At 48.3% G+C, this 14,371-nt stretch overlaps 1 protein-coding gene across 3 annotated transcripts in view; it reads right to left on the bottom strand.

Moving 5' to 3' along the window:
* Dscaml1 (DS cell adhesion molecule like 1) overlaps positions 1 to 14,371 on the bottom strand; it is a 321,654-nt gene that overhangs the window by 287,060 nt on the left and 20,223 nt on the right. The window lies entirely within an intron of this gene.

The following is a 14,371-nucleotide window of genomic DNA, read 5'->3' on the forward strand; positions in this document are numbered from 1 at the left end:
TGCCCCCGTGTGATGAGTGGGCTCTGGTGCCAGATGGTTTAGGACTGAATCCCAGCTCTACTTTTTGCTAGTTGTGTGACCTTGGGCAAGTGACTTCACCTCTGTGCGTCTTTTGTTTCTTCTTTGAGATGAGGATGAGAGTAATTCCACCTACCTTATGATATTGAGAATTAGTTAATATAAAGCAATTCAGCAGCGCCTGACACATAACAAGGGCTGTTTTTCAATACTCCCCACCCATTCCATATGACAAGTCCCCACAGCACCACCTCATCTCCCACCCTGACACTACTACCTGGCCTTGGGCAAGGCTTCTCTCTGAGCCTGGGTCTCCTGATCTGAAATGACAATGACAGTATGTTACCAAAAGCATAAAATAGGAGCAAACAACCCAAAAGGTGTGCTCATCAAATAGACATGGAGTAGTAATAATATTATTTTGTTTAGGCAGTTCAAATCTGCTGGTGGCCAAGTGTTTTCCTATTTATTGTAGGCCATAGGAAGCAAATAATATACTCTGTCTTTGTGACAGGCCTGGCATAGAGCTGGCCTCCAGAGGCTGAAGAAATGCTTCCCCTGGTGCCTGCTTCCTGCCTTCATGAAGACTGCATTCCTGTTGAGTCTAGAAGGAATTGGAGAGGTAGCAGAGTCAAGTCCCCAGGCCTCTGTGTGCTCATCTGTAAATGGGGATAATTGTTTCCATGCTAGGCAGAATCACTACAAGAATCAAATCTAATGCATATGAAACTGTGCTGTCAGCTAGAAAGTCGTAATACAAATTTAACTCACTATTAAAGGTTAAGTGTCCCTTACCTGAAATGCTTGGGACCAGAAGGGTCTCGGATTTCAGATTTTTTCAGATATTGGAATATTTACATATATATATATATATATATATATGTATATATATATACGTGTATATATATGTATATATATAAAGAATAAAGAGATATGTTGGGATAGGACCCAAGTCTAAACATGAATTTCATTTCTGTTCATATACACTTTACACACATAGCTGGAAAGTCCTCTTATACAATACTCTCAGCATATCTGGCATCTGAAGTTAGGTGTGAAATTTCCTACTAGTGGCATCATGTCCATGTTCAACAAGTTTTGGATTTTGGAACATTTTGGAGTTTTGGATGAGGAATGCTCAACCTAAATATAAAAGGTAAGTGACTATTCGGTTTGCCCTAGCTGCTTCAACTCTGGGCAGGATATGGTGGAACCCTTCCCTCCACAGGCCTCTCTTGGCAGCTCCCACATTCACCTGTAGTGCCCTGTGTTGTGAAACAGCAGCCCTAGGAAGGGGACAGGAGGATGATGGGAGTGTGGGGTGTATGACAGAGGTTGTTCTATGGCCCACCTGCCTGGAGGATGCCTAGTGATAATTCCTGGGAAATTCAAGGGCAGACATGGTCTCGAACAGGCTGAGGCCCTGGATGACTCCATTTTCCTGGAAACATCCTTGATCATTGAAGACCAACTCCTAAAATTCCCTCCAGACCATTTCCTGGCTCTTCAATGACTCCACATTGCCTTTTAGTTACACACAGCTCATGCAGCATCGATTATACCCCACCCTTGCTGTATCCTGAGCTCCAGTCAAACCACGCTGCTTTCCTCCCAAGAGGGAGCCATTGTTCTCAGCTCTCCAGGAGTTCGCTCCCATGGTCTCCTTTACCTGGACCACAGTTGCTTGCTGGAACCATGCAGGGACCTTTAACAAGTGCAAGGGCTGGGTCGGGGTCCTCATTTGATGGTTCTAGGGGTGGGCCTGGATGATGGTGTTTTTTAAAGTTCCCCGAGTGATTCTAAATTTGAGAATTGGCAGTTCTAGAACACTCTGTCCTGCAGGAGCTCAGCCACCCAATGCAACCATTCTCTAAGATCCATGGGAGAGGCTGCTTCTTACAGGGCACTTTCCCTAAGCACTAAAGATGGGTCCTGAGCCCTAAGTTCCCAGAGCATACCTTTCCTGCATCCTCATCACAGTGTGACTCATGTTGGGGTCACTTGAGTCTCAAGCTCCTTTTGCTGTGAGACAGCAATACCTCGAAAGCAGGCAGTGTCCTGTTTTTTTCCATGCCACCCTTTCTATGCTTAATAGACCTCATTCAAAAGGAATTATGCCTCGACCAGTGTGACCAAACTCTTGGGTCTGGCAAGGGGTGAAGGGGGATTGGAAAATACAGATTCACAAACACAGATTTTGAAGATTAAGGTGGGGTAAGGTGGAGCTCCGCCCTCTGATGGAGATGCAGATCTAAAGAGTTACTCCAGCAATTTTTATTTACATATGTCTCATTTATCAGGTTAAAGACTACGGAAGAATTATCCTTTGTATTCAGGAAAGTTACAGAAACTAGGACAGCTATGTAACTCTTGTAATTCACAGTTGCAAAGTGTAATGTTAGGAGCTTTGTGTAGCTCTCAAGAAAGTCCATTGTTTAAAGTTACTGTAAAGCAGGCAGGAACTGGAGAAGCGGAGCTGGTGAAACATTGTGGTTGTCTAGCATAAGAATTCCTTCCTTCCTGGAGCTGTGTGCCTGAGATCAAGGCCAGAGCTGATAGGACCCTTGCACAGAGCCTCCTCATGCAGCTAAGCATCCTGTGCCCTTGCACAGAAACATTCCCAGGCACCAGGCATGCCACAGCCATGAGGTCATCAGAGACCCCCAATGTTAGACACTGCTCTCCCATCCTCTGTCACCTCTCTCCACAGAATTGATTCAAGGCAGTCCATAAAATTCAGAACACCTAATCCCCCCTCAATCTTGCCCAGAAATAAGATAGGCAATGGGGAACTGCCCTCCTTGACCAGGAGAAAAGGGCAAGACCTGACACAGCCTGGGCTCACCACACACACCCTGAGCCAGACACTCCACAGAGTCCTTGCCCATGGACAGAGGGCCAAGGGTCTCTCTCAGGTCTTCACTTTTTGTGCTGGGGACCTACACAGAGGCATCTCCCTCACTGACCACAGGTAGAAAAGCCCAAGCGTATGTGTGAGTGTGAATGCATCTGTGTACATTTTCAGTGTGTACCATTTACATTGTGCATACTATTTACACATGAGCATGCATATCTATTTTAATTTAAATGAGTTTCTTTGGTGTGTAGGAAGAGGAATTTCTCCAAATCCCTCAGGGTCCTCAAGCAAAGACCCTTGGGAATTACTGTCTACATAACAGAGCATCTTGCGCACAGGAAGTGCTTAAAAACATTTGTTAAATTAAATAATGAAGTAAAAAATCCAATCAACTGATGGTTGCCTATGCCAACATGGCCACTGAGATCGATTTAGGGGATGGAGTCAATGCAAGCCATGGCATGGCATGGCTACCACCTGGTGTAGACCGGTAGATGTGACTTTGTGCCCCAGTCCTGTAGGTACAACTGCATCCCCAGCCACGCCTATTCAGAAGAGCTTCCGTATGCCTGTGTCAATAATGTGAGCTCTGGAACATTCTAGAGACAAGTCCCTTCCCTTTCTGCATCCCACCCTGGGGGGCGGAGAAGAAGTCTCTTCTTTTAAACCCAGCCATGGTGTTTTAAAAGAAATACCTTTGTTTCACAAAGTCTCAGAGAAACCACCAGACCAGCACAGGGGACAAAGCTCTCCCTCACCTGGCTAGCACCACTGCCCGAGCAGAAGCTGAACCGGGAGCTCCAGACTGTGTCCCTGCCCCACTGCCGCCCCACCACTACCCCTATTGCCATTCACTTTCTTTCAACCATTTGTCTTCTTAGCTGACTCTCCAGGGTTCTGGCAGATTCTACGCCCTAAAGACATAGGTATTCAGGGATACTCTGAGCCCCAATTTGCTCTGCTGCTGCAGTGGAAGGGAGGAGTCTCTGAGAGGAAACATCTCCAGCTCAGTGACCTTCATCCAAGCATAGGGCCAGTCTGCCCTCACACTGGAATGCAGAAGGTGCCTGGTTCCAACCAGCTTGGCATTCCATCCCAAAGGTGGGCTTGGATGCCTTGGTGCTGCAGATCTCTGGACACAGCAGACACCAGGTGGACCATCAAAGCCAGGAGCATTGTGCCAGAGTTCAGGTGTAGACACCTGCACAGTGACACCAAGGGCTTCCTGCCTGTGCCTCACCACAAGGGCCGGTCTCACCATCCTGCTCTTGTGTCCACAGCCCCGAAGCTCACACGACCCTTGTGCAGTGAGAGCAGTGTTCCTCCTCCTAAATGCTCACACCTGTATGTTCACACCTGTGCACTCACTGTTCCGGAGACCCTCCAGGCCACTAGGAGATGACTGACCCTGGCTTAGTGGTGGGCACGTGTCTGCCTGGCACCAGCAAGAACTGAAAGCTTACATACAGAGAATCTGTATGTAGAAATGCAGATCTACATAGAAAAATGTGTGATATACATGGAAACTGTACTTTACCTACATAGAAAAAAAGTCCATAATTTCTAATCCTCATGACTGAGGACGACAAGGCTCTGTGAGGTTCAAGAACTTGCCCGAGTGCTATGGCAAGCAAGGAGCAGGATGAAGATTTGAGCCAGGTGCAGTGGCACATGCCTGTAATCCCAGAGGCTCAGGAGACGGAGGTAGGAGGATCATGAGTTCAAAGCCAGCCTCAGCAACTTAGCAAGACCCTAAATAACTTAGTGAGACCCTGTCCCTAATTAAAATATATAAAAGGGCTGGGGATATGACTTGGTGGTTAAGCACCACTGGGTTCAATTCCTGGGAAAGGAAGGAAGGAAGGAAGGAAGGAAGGAAAGAGGGAGGGAAGGAAGGAAGGAAGGAAGGAAGGAAGACAGACTTGAATCCAAGTCTTCCAGAAGCCAGAGTCCACGTTCTTTGTCCCACAGCTTTATTCCATCAGAGAAGAGGCTGTAAGCAAGCCCCATGGACAGGGGCCATAACAGGAGCAAATGGTGGCTTTATTCCCGCAGCCAGAGAACCAGGTGTAATCCACCTTCCCTTTCCTCTTCGTTATTGTTACCATCTCATCTAAAGGCTCATTGCCACCTAATCCAGCCTTCCTCCAGGCATTTGGCAACCACTGTCTGCATGCCTACTGTGCGCTGGCACACTGAGGCTCGCAGGACTAGGGACCCAGACCACACAGTCCACTGCGCCCCAGTGCAGGCCTCCGCTCTGAACCTCAGCCCATCTCCACGTGGCTGCAGCTCTGGCTCCGGCTCTGGCAGCGGCATCTCATTGATACGCCACAGAGTTCAAAATCACAGGCTTGGCAGGAAGTGCCATCTATACATAGCTCTACCATTCTGTAAGCACCGTTGGCTTCTTCTGAATAAATGCTACCCTACATTAAATGCCAGAATTCGGCAAGCAATGCTGCACGTTTGCAACGAGATTGAGAACTAAAGGCAAGATTGATTCTGATGTGAACACCAGCAAAGCAAATGGGTTTTTGAAAACCCTATAATTTCCCTGCAACCCTTGACTTCACTAAACACACATTTTTAGACTACAGCACAGTTAGGTAGACATTAAACAAAAATGAGGTAGTCTAATGATGATTTATGTGTAGGATAACCTTCTATAAAGAATTCCACTCTGATTTCAGGGTAACTTACAGAGGTGCCAACTTAACCAAACAATGCTGCTTGCTCGGTGTCCACTGTTGCGGCGTGATCCCGGGGCAGAGCGTTTGCCTGCAATTGTCTTAAATCTGCTGAAATTCACCCAGTGGGTGCTCTGGAAATGCAGCGCCTGCCATGAACTAAATGGAAAAGCAAAACATGACATATGCACACGCCGCCAGAGGCACCTGCGAACACGAGGCGTTTCTGCTTGACTGAGGAGCCTGGCTGATGGTTCTGGAACCAACTGGCTGATGGCTCTGCACCGGCACAGCGGCACCCCGCACCCCTACCCCTGCTGGGATACTGAAGAGGGTCCTGGAAGCTGCGGGTAGGCGTGCACTCTATGGGGGGGGCCTGGAGAGCTCCTGGGGTGCAGGCATCCAAATCAGAGATCTGGTGCACCCCTGCCTGGCTGCGTGACCTCGGGCAGCCCCTCCCTCTCCTAAGCCTTGGGTTCTCTGTCTGTTAAAAGAAACTGTGAATTCGTGTCTCCCACAGGTACGACTGGGGGGAGTCGATAAGATGAGGCCCAAAACCAGAGAGCAGCTTACAGACAAAAGGTGACAGACTGAGAGGTGACCTGAGAGCTGGAATCAAACCACCCTGCTCTCTGTGCCCGCCACTCCCTCCCTGTGGCCTTGGGCAGGTGGTGACCTCTCAGTGCTACAGGCCTCTCATCTTCAAAATGGGGACGATGATAACACCTGCTGTAGAGGACATGAGTGAAGATTTAACAGAATGACCCGGAAAAAGCACTTCTCTCACGAGACCTCAATAACTGATCACTTCTTTTCTTCCTAAGTGTTACTATCACTAAGATAATCTTTCCAGGGTGGGCCATCTGACTAGAGAAAATTCCCTCGCTGCTGCAAAGTGTGTCCTTTGGATCTTTAACCTGAAGAGTGCATTTAAAGGATCCAGAAGGCAGGAGTCTTTGAATTTGGAGGAAGAACACAGGACCGTGATGGTCAGATGCCCCTTTCCCCAGCAAAGCAAACGAAGAACAGCAGCAGCATTTGTGAGGGAAACAGCAATCACTGGGAGTCCCTAGGACCTCAGCCCGAAGTCACTGTCACAGGGAAAGAGCTTGGGATTTGGGGACCAGAGCTCTGGCTCCAACCCAGCACCCAGGAAGGCATCTCAGGTGAAGGGTGAGAGATGATTTCTCTGGCAAGGTAGAGGGGACCCAAGGCTGGACAACCCTTTTGAGTTGGGTGGGTAATTTTCTTGAGGCGTTTAGGTCACTCCTTCTACATTTGAGAATTTAAACTCCCAGAAGTCTAATTTTCAATTCAAGGATTCCATTCATGTTCAATAGGTTTCACTGTTCCATTTTATAGGTAGACAAACTGAGGTTTTGGAACTAACATTCTTAAGATCATCAGTTAAGATCAGCAAACTTCACAGCTTGTCCTTTTTCTACCACACCCCAATACATCATTTGTCTGCTCATGACTGTTACCAATTTTCTGTCTGGTTGTTTATCTTTTTCTTATTGATTTTCTTTTCATTATCCATTCTGTATATTAATTCTTTCTGAAACAACATAGTCTTCAAGAGCACAGAACAGTGGAGTCTGAATACAAAAGTTTAAACTGTGGCTCTGTTACTTTCTAACTTTAAGCAATTTGCTTAGTTTCTTTGTGCCTCAGCTTGTTTATCTGAAAAATGGGAACACAATAGTCCTCTTGTCTTCAGGTTGCTGATAAGATTAAATGAACTCAATGTGATAAAATGGTTAGAAGACTAGAAACTAGTAAATGTTCCCTAAATATGAGTTGTTATTGTGTTGTGATGTCCTCTCCTGACCTTGACCCAGAAATAGGCAGGACCTTTGCGAGCCAAATGGCCTGGTCTTTCTGGATTTCTCTCTCTCTCCCCACTTGGCCTCACCCTCCAGCACACCCGGGTCCGTTCCACCCGCCTGGCCTGCAGACCTTTGCGTGCCCTGTTGCCTCCACCTGCAGCACTCTCTCTGCTCTCTCGGCCTGGGGAGATGGCCTAGGGTCTGGTGTCCTGCCCTCTCTCCCCTTCAGGGTGCCTCACTGGGCTGCACCCTCAGAGAGAATCCTGGCCTCTGTATATCATTCTCCTCATGGAAAGACACTGTGGCCCTTGAAGGAAGGACTGGGAAGGAAAGATGGTCACCTGGGCTCTTCTGCAGGGCCTGGCACTGTGCCTGGCACCCCACAAGGCCAACCCCATCTGCCCATCATCGATTTTCTATTAGCCCAGGCTGCCCATCCCAGCCCCTTTCCTCCACACCCCCACGTCGAGTTGAGAGTTGACACCCCCAATTAGGTACCTAAATCAGGGAGTATCCCAAGAGGAACCCACAGCAGCTCAGCATGATGGAGATGAAGGAGATGAAGGACGACCATGCTTAAGTCCCGGCAATGCCACCCCTTGGCTCCCAGCCTCCTCCCCGCCACGCACAGTGCGGTTGGGGAGACGCGGCTTCCTCATCTCCGGTGAGCGCGGAGGGGAGAGGGCCCTGAGAGAAACGTGGATCCTGCCCTTGATGATGGCAAGATCCTGTTGGGGGGGGCGGTTCACAGGGTTTAAAATATTACAGGACAAAATACGATTAGTGTCTTGAGCCAGGAACTGATAAAGTCATGAGTGAGTTTAGAAAAGGACCCCCTAGGAGGAGGTTAATCTGGGTGATTCTTAAATCCATTCTTAGCAGAAATCGGGGAAGACATCATAGAAATAGTGGTATTGGAATGAAACTTTGAAAGATGGGTAGACAGACAAAGAAGGGGGGAAAGCTGGTAGTAAAAAAAAAAAAAAAAAAAAAAAAGTCCCCTGTGAGTGGTTTAAATCCTGTGTACTGAGAATGTGCCAGAGAGATGTTTGCAGGAGGGCCTGGGGTCCGGGGCCTTAACCAGGCACAGAGGGGGCTGGGCTGCATCACCTCCAGGGCCCTCTCCAGCTCTGACCTTGGTCAGTCCTTACACATACTTGTGCTTACACATACTTGATCCTACTTGTGCTCCAAGCTGGGCACCACCTAATCCCTTGTCTGTGTCCCCTACTCCTCCACCCCCATCCAAGTTGGTGTAGACACATGGATCCAAAGTAACCTTCTGATTAGCCTGAGCAAAATGGAACCAGCAAGTTGAACTTGCATTTCAAAGCAACATTGTATTTGTCTACTGTATTGGGATCACCCATCCTGTCCATCAGAGCTGATGATGCAAACTGAATCCACAATGTCCCATCAGGACGTTCTCTGTGTCTCCTGCTGGACCAAAACAGAGCCAATGTCCACTTCTGCCTCTGCCTTCCTGTTAGAATTATTGTTTTGTCCGCTGATTTTTTAAAAGAAAATTTTTAGTTATCAATGGACCTCATTTTATTTATTTTTATGTGATGCAAAAAATCAAACCCAGTGCCTCACACACGCTAGGCAAGTGCTCTACCACTGAACCAAAACCCCAGCCTGTGTCCACTGATTTTTTTAAGTTGGAGATCTGTAGTCATTTAGAAAAACCAAAGCCTCCGGTCACCACATATGACCAGAGTTTGGCACAAGGGCTAGTGACACATTTCTGTCTCCAGGTAAGGACAGGCCCTTTTCCTGGGTAGACACCTATGGATGGTTGATTCCTAATTAGAAGCCTTATCTGGAAAGGCACAGGAAATAGAGGCAGCCAGAGGACCCCAGCTCAAATCCAGGCCACATCCCTATAAGCTGTGTGGCCTTGGGTAAGATGCTTAACTTCCCTGGGTCTCAATATCCTCATTTATAAATTGGAAAACACAACACAACAAAAACATTATCTCTTTTAAAGGATGATTTTGAGGATTAGAGATAATATATGTAAAATGCCTAACCCAAGAGAGGCCTCCATACATGATAGGTATTATCATTAATCTTGTTTTTATTATAACTCTGTGACAGTGCTGGGTTATCTAGAGATAAAATGATGAAAAGGTATAATCATACACCCTATTGCACACACAAAAGTGGCACAAAGACAGTGGCATCAGACACATATGCACCAAGTTCACAGAACAAAGAAGGGGTGGGGTGTCAATAAGGAGAGAAGGGATCAGAGTGGGTCAGGTGGAGGAAACAGTGGGGACAAATGCAAAAAGGTATGGAAACCTGTGGAAAATCTTGGGTCCCTGCTATTCTAGAGATAGTCACTAGGGAGATGCAGAAATTCTAGTGGGCTCATGAGACTCTCCTTCACCTCATGAGCAAAGATGGGCTGTGGGGCATGAGGGGGAAGCACTGCCTGATGGGAATCCTTGAAGTGGGAGCTTTCCAGAAAGGACCTCCTGCTTGCCCCTGCTTCTCCCATTCCAATGTGCTCCCAACCAGGCTGAGGCCTGATGACAACCCACATCCAAGAGTCCTGTGCACACAGGCAGGGGCTCCTCCAGGCTTGCCTTCCAAAGCAGCAGTGGATACATCTGGCCTGCATCTGAGCAGTGTCCAAAACTCCCCACTGGGGCCAAGCAGCCAGTCAGGATGCTGGGGAAGAGCATGCTGGGAAACTCCCACAAGGAGCCTGCATCGATATAATCAGGTCTGGTGGAAATTAAAAGCTATTAGGAACAGGGCCGGATTTATCTTTATATCCAATAACATGCATTGTAATGGTGATCATGCAGATGGGAAATTAAACCACATCTCAGCTTCACTGGAGGCCTTAATTTTAATTTATGTTTGTGCACAGCCCTCAGCCCTCTTCTGCCCACCCCGCCCGCTCTGAGAGCAGGCTCACCTCAAGACCAAGTCCTTCAGGAGATAAGTGGGTTGGAATCTGGCAGGTCAAAGGCGGGAGGTTGTGCTTTACACATCTTCTAACTAGTCGAGGGAGGGGAGGGAGGAGGAGGGGACTGGAGTGTGTGAAACAGGTGACTCTGGGAAAGACCGTACCTTGGGCTGTCTGTTCAGTTTCTGGAGGCCCTGGGAAAACAGCCAAAAAGTCAGGGAGCCCAGCCACAAGACAACCATGGACAGACAGGAAGACCAACCAATGAACAGAGTCTCAACTCACACGCTTGTTGAGATCGTACACACCCTCAGAAAGAGGCCCTGGAGATCTGGCTCCCACCCACGGGCCCCGCAGCAGCTACTGGCCCCACCTCTCAGGGCAGCTGCTTCCGCTAGGGGATGCTTCCTGGCGCCATGATTGGTCCACGCCAGCCCTCCCAGTTTCTCCTCCTGCTTTCCAGCTCCTGCTCCTTTTGGTCCTAAAGTTTGTGGAGCAGCCCAGCCCAGCCCTGCAGACTCAGAAATCAAAGTCAGAACAAGTGCCCTGCTCCAGAAGCCGACCCTGAAGCTCCGAGGGAAGTAACTCAGGTTCCTCCATCCTTCCTTAACCTCTGGGCAATGATCACCAATCTCTCCCCACCGTGAGCAGCTGCCAAGCAGCCTCTCCACCACACACACACACACACACACACACACACACACACAGTGCACACATACTAGATATCGTGTGACTATGGATAGCAGAAAAATTCTATTTTTATATAACAAAATACTATTTGCATTTCCCAAAATTGAAGCACTTGGCGTGTGTGCCTAAGATCTGGTTCCTCACCTACAGAACCCAGAGGAAACAAAGCCCCATTTTCTCTGGTTTTCATGGACTCCTCCAGGATCATGTTAGTTAGGACTTACATGCTTTGGGAAGACTGTCCCTGGATCTAACGCATAGCTGTAGAAGGATCTAGAATGATTATGGATGGGGCTGGAGAGTAGGGCAGGGGAGAAAAATTCTCCAAGACCAAAGGGAAGAAAGGGGTTCTACAGAAAGGAAGTTTAACACAGTCCTGCAGATTAGCATCAAGGCCACTTCCCTGATAATTATGCCCTCTGGGGCCACCAGCCCAGTCTTGACATCAAAGGCAGCCCTGAAGCGCCAACTACAAGGGCCGCCTGGGGGGAGCTCCCTCCTCTAGCTCCTCCGCAGCTACCTTCCTTCTCCCATCCCTGCTCTGGCCTTCTTACCACGCCTACCACTCCGTCCTCATTTTAATGTCTCAGTCTAGGCGGCTTCCAGAACCTTTCAGAATTCTCCCAACCACCCATTCATCCACTCACCGATCACCAAGTGAGTGTCTACCCTGAGCATGGAAGGCAGTGTGTGAGGAGCCAGGATGTGTGGGTAAAAACAACCCTATTCCCGCTCCAAGGAAACACAGTCCTGTGGGGACACAAACTCTGTTACATGGTAGGAACACGTTTCACAACAGGAGAATGCCACCTTCCACCTAACAATCAGAGCCACCACTGGGCACATCCTGAGGACATGCCAGGCAGCATTCCAAACACTGACCTATAACGTACAAAGCTGCTCCCCTTGACCTTTCCAGTGCAGCCATTTTCCCTGCTTCCCAACTATTGTCAGTCTGTGAACATCCTAGCTAGCTATTGGTTCATCAGTCAGTTTGCAAGTATCCTTCTCCAATATGGGTCCCCTGTTAGCCCGGCAGAATTCAACTGCTTTACTGTAGCTACCCCGCCATCTCTCCTCATCTTTCTCTCTTTCCTACTCACTTTCTCTATCCTCCTCGCTTTCACACTTTCTTGCACACGCCCTTTCGCGTTCCCTTTCTTTTCCTCTCATTTTCTCTCTTACTCTGCAGGGAGACACTCTGTTTGCTTAATAAACTCCCTTATGTGGTTCCCCGTGTCCGGCGTAGTTTCCGTGGGATCCCTTACAGTACCTGCATTAACTCATTTCATTCTTATCTCAACCCTATAAACCACTTACAATTGGGGATGAGTCCCTCGGGCGGTAAATGACTTGCCTGGCTAGTAAGCGATGGAGTGAGCTTCAATCCCAGACACTAGTCTTAGATTCTAGGCACTTAATCATGACCCTGGACTTCATTCCACCAACCCTTCCCTAAAAATCCACATCCACATTGTCTTTTCCCCTTGATGAGTCAAAGCCCTTACAGCCTGCAGCACACAGTGTAGTCCTCCATGGTACCGAGTAGCCCTTTATTGGATACCTCTGCGTGGGTGCAGGGAGATGCGTCTCTGTGGGGTAAGTGTACAGGCCGAAAAAACAGACCTGGATTCAATACACCCCTGTTTAATAGACATGTGACCAGAAGAAGCTGCTTTACTTCTTGGAGACTCAGTTTCCTCTCCTATAAGGTGGACAAGGGTAAAATACACTTCTGAGAGGCTAAAATGATATCAAATATGAAGGTTTCTTAACCTGATGCCTGGCAGATAATAAGCCCTCAAAATTTTTTAATATAATAATAATTATAATTTTGTTGTGTATAATGCTTAGTTCATAAATTCAAGTGTATAATACCACATTTCCTTACATTCTTTAAATAACCGAAACATGACTTCTAAAAAGACAGGAAATTCCATCTCCATCATTATCAGAGCTTTCCTCAGAGATGTGCTGAGATCCAAGTTCTCTCTGGTCCCCACCAACCCATAGTCACTGCCCACACAGTCCCTTTGGGTCTTTGGCTATGCACCTCATGCCTCATTGGAACGCAAGAACATTGGCCTAGGTCCCAGACCCAGAAAAGCCCTACACAACCACCCCCATGGGGTCCAATGGCTTTTTCCAGCTGAATCCTGAGCAGCCACAACACCATCCTGACCCTGGGATTCCTGTCTCCTGTTTATCCTTTGCCCTTAAAGGTTCTTTCACTAACAGAACACGCATCCTAGATTTTTCCTATTAGCTTATGGTTTTATGAAAGGTAGGAAGAGCAGCTGTCTTCAAGTAGTTTTGGACCCCTGTCTTGTGACTGCCAGCTCTGACAAAATATAATGGCCTGGCCATCTGCTTGGAACCGAGGGAAAGAAAAAGTACTGAGAGCAAAACACAAATTCATGCTTCAAAAAAATCATCTGCCACGATACTGCAAACACACCTCAGCATTGTTCCTAATGCAAGGAACTCTCCAGGAACAACCAGGCAATGCTGGGTCCAGGACCCACTCCTGAGATGGCCATTCAGGAGATGTGGGGTTGGGTTGAGCACTGGTGCTTCTAAAGAGCGCTGCAGGGATTCCAACCGTAGCAGGGTGAAGCAGAGAAGGTTCATGCAGAGAAGGCTTCTCTTCCAGATTAACTTCGAAGAATAGGAATCATGTCATACAACTGGCTGGGGCACCTTAGTGCTGATGGGGCACCCAGAGCACACTGGTCAAGTTGCCCCATTTTCTAGGAAGGAAGATACAAGGTCCTTGGCAGAGAAAGAAGAACCTCTGCAGTGTACAAGGATGGAGTGAGGGGTGGGAACACCCCTCGGTTCTGTAACTGGAGACCTAGAGGTAGATCAAGGCCATGAGGGGTTCCCAGACCTATTTTCCTGCTGGAGGGACAACCATGGCAAGTGGGGAGAGAAACAGATTGACAAGGGGCTTGTGACTGCAGCAGCACACTGAGATGAGCCCACAACACAGTCTTGGCCCAGTCTCCCAGCCCCAGTCACCGAGGAAAGCCAGCTAGGATTCTGATGGAGTCTTAGTCCATTCATGAGTGGAAAAAGGTCCTGCAGGCACGCTTCCTTTGCCCTGCTCATTCAGTGCAAGACACAGACCACATACCAGTCCCCAATCCTGCCCCTCCTGTCTTCTTTCATAGATAAGGCCGCCAGCTGCCTTCCATCCCTCAGGGCAAAGTCAGGCACAGCCCCAGTGACCAGGAAGAATACCAGCCCCACTCCTTGGAGGAAGTAGGACCCACCCAGTGTCTGCTGGAATCTTCACAAACACAGCAGAGGGCCCAGGTGCGTGAGTCCCCACTTAGAGAAGGATCAGACAGAGACCAAACAT

Source organism: Sciurus carolinensis, chromosome 11 (genome assembly GCF_902686445.1).
Source record: "Sciurus carolinensis chromosome 11, mSciCar1.2, whole genome shotgun sequence".
Lineage (NCBI taxonomy): Eukaryota > Metazoa > Chordata > Mammalia > Rodentia > Sciuridae > Sciurus > Sciurus carolinensis.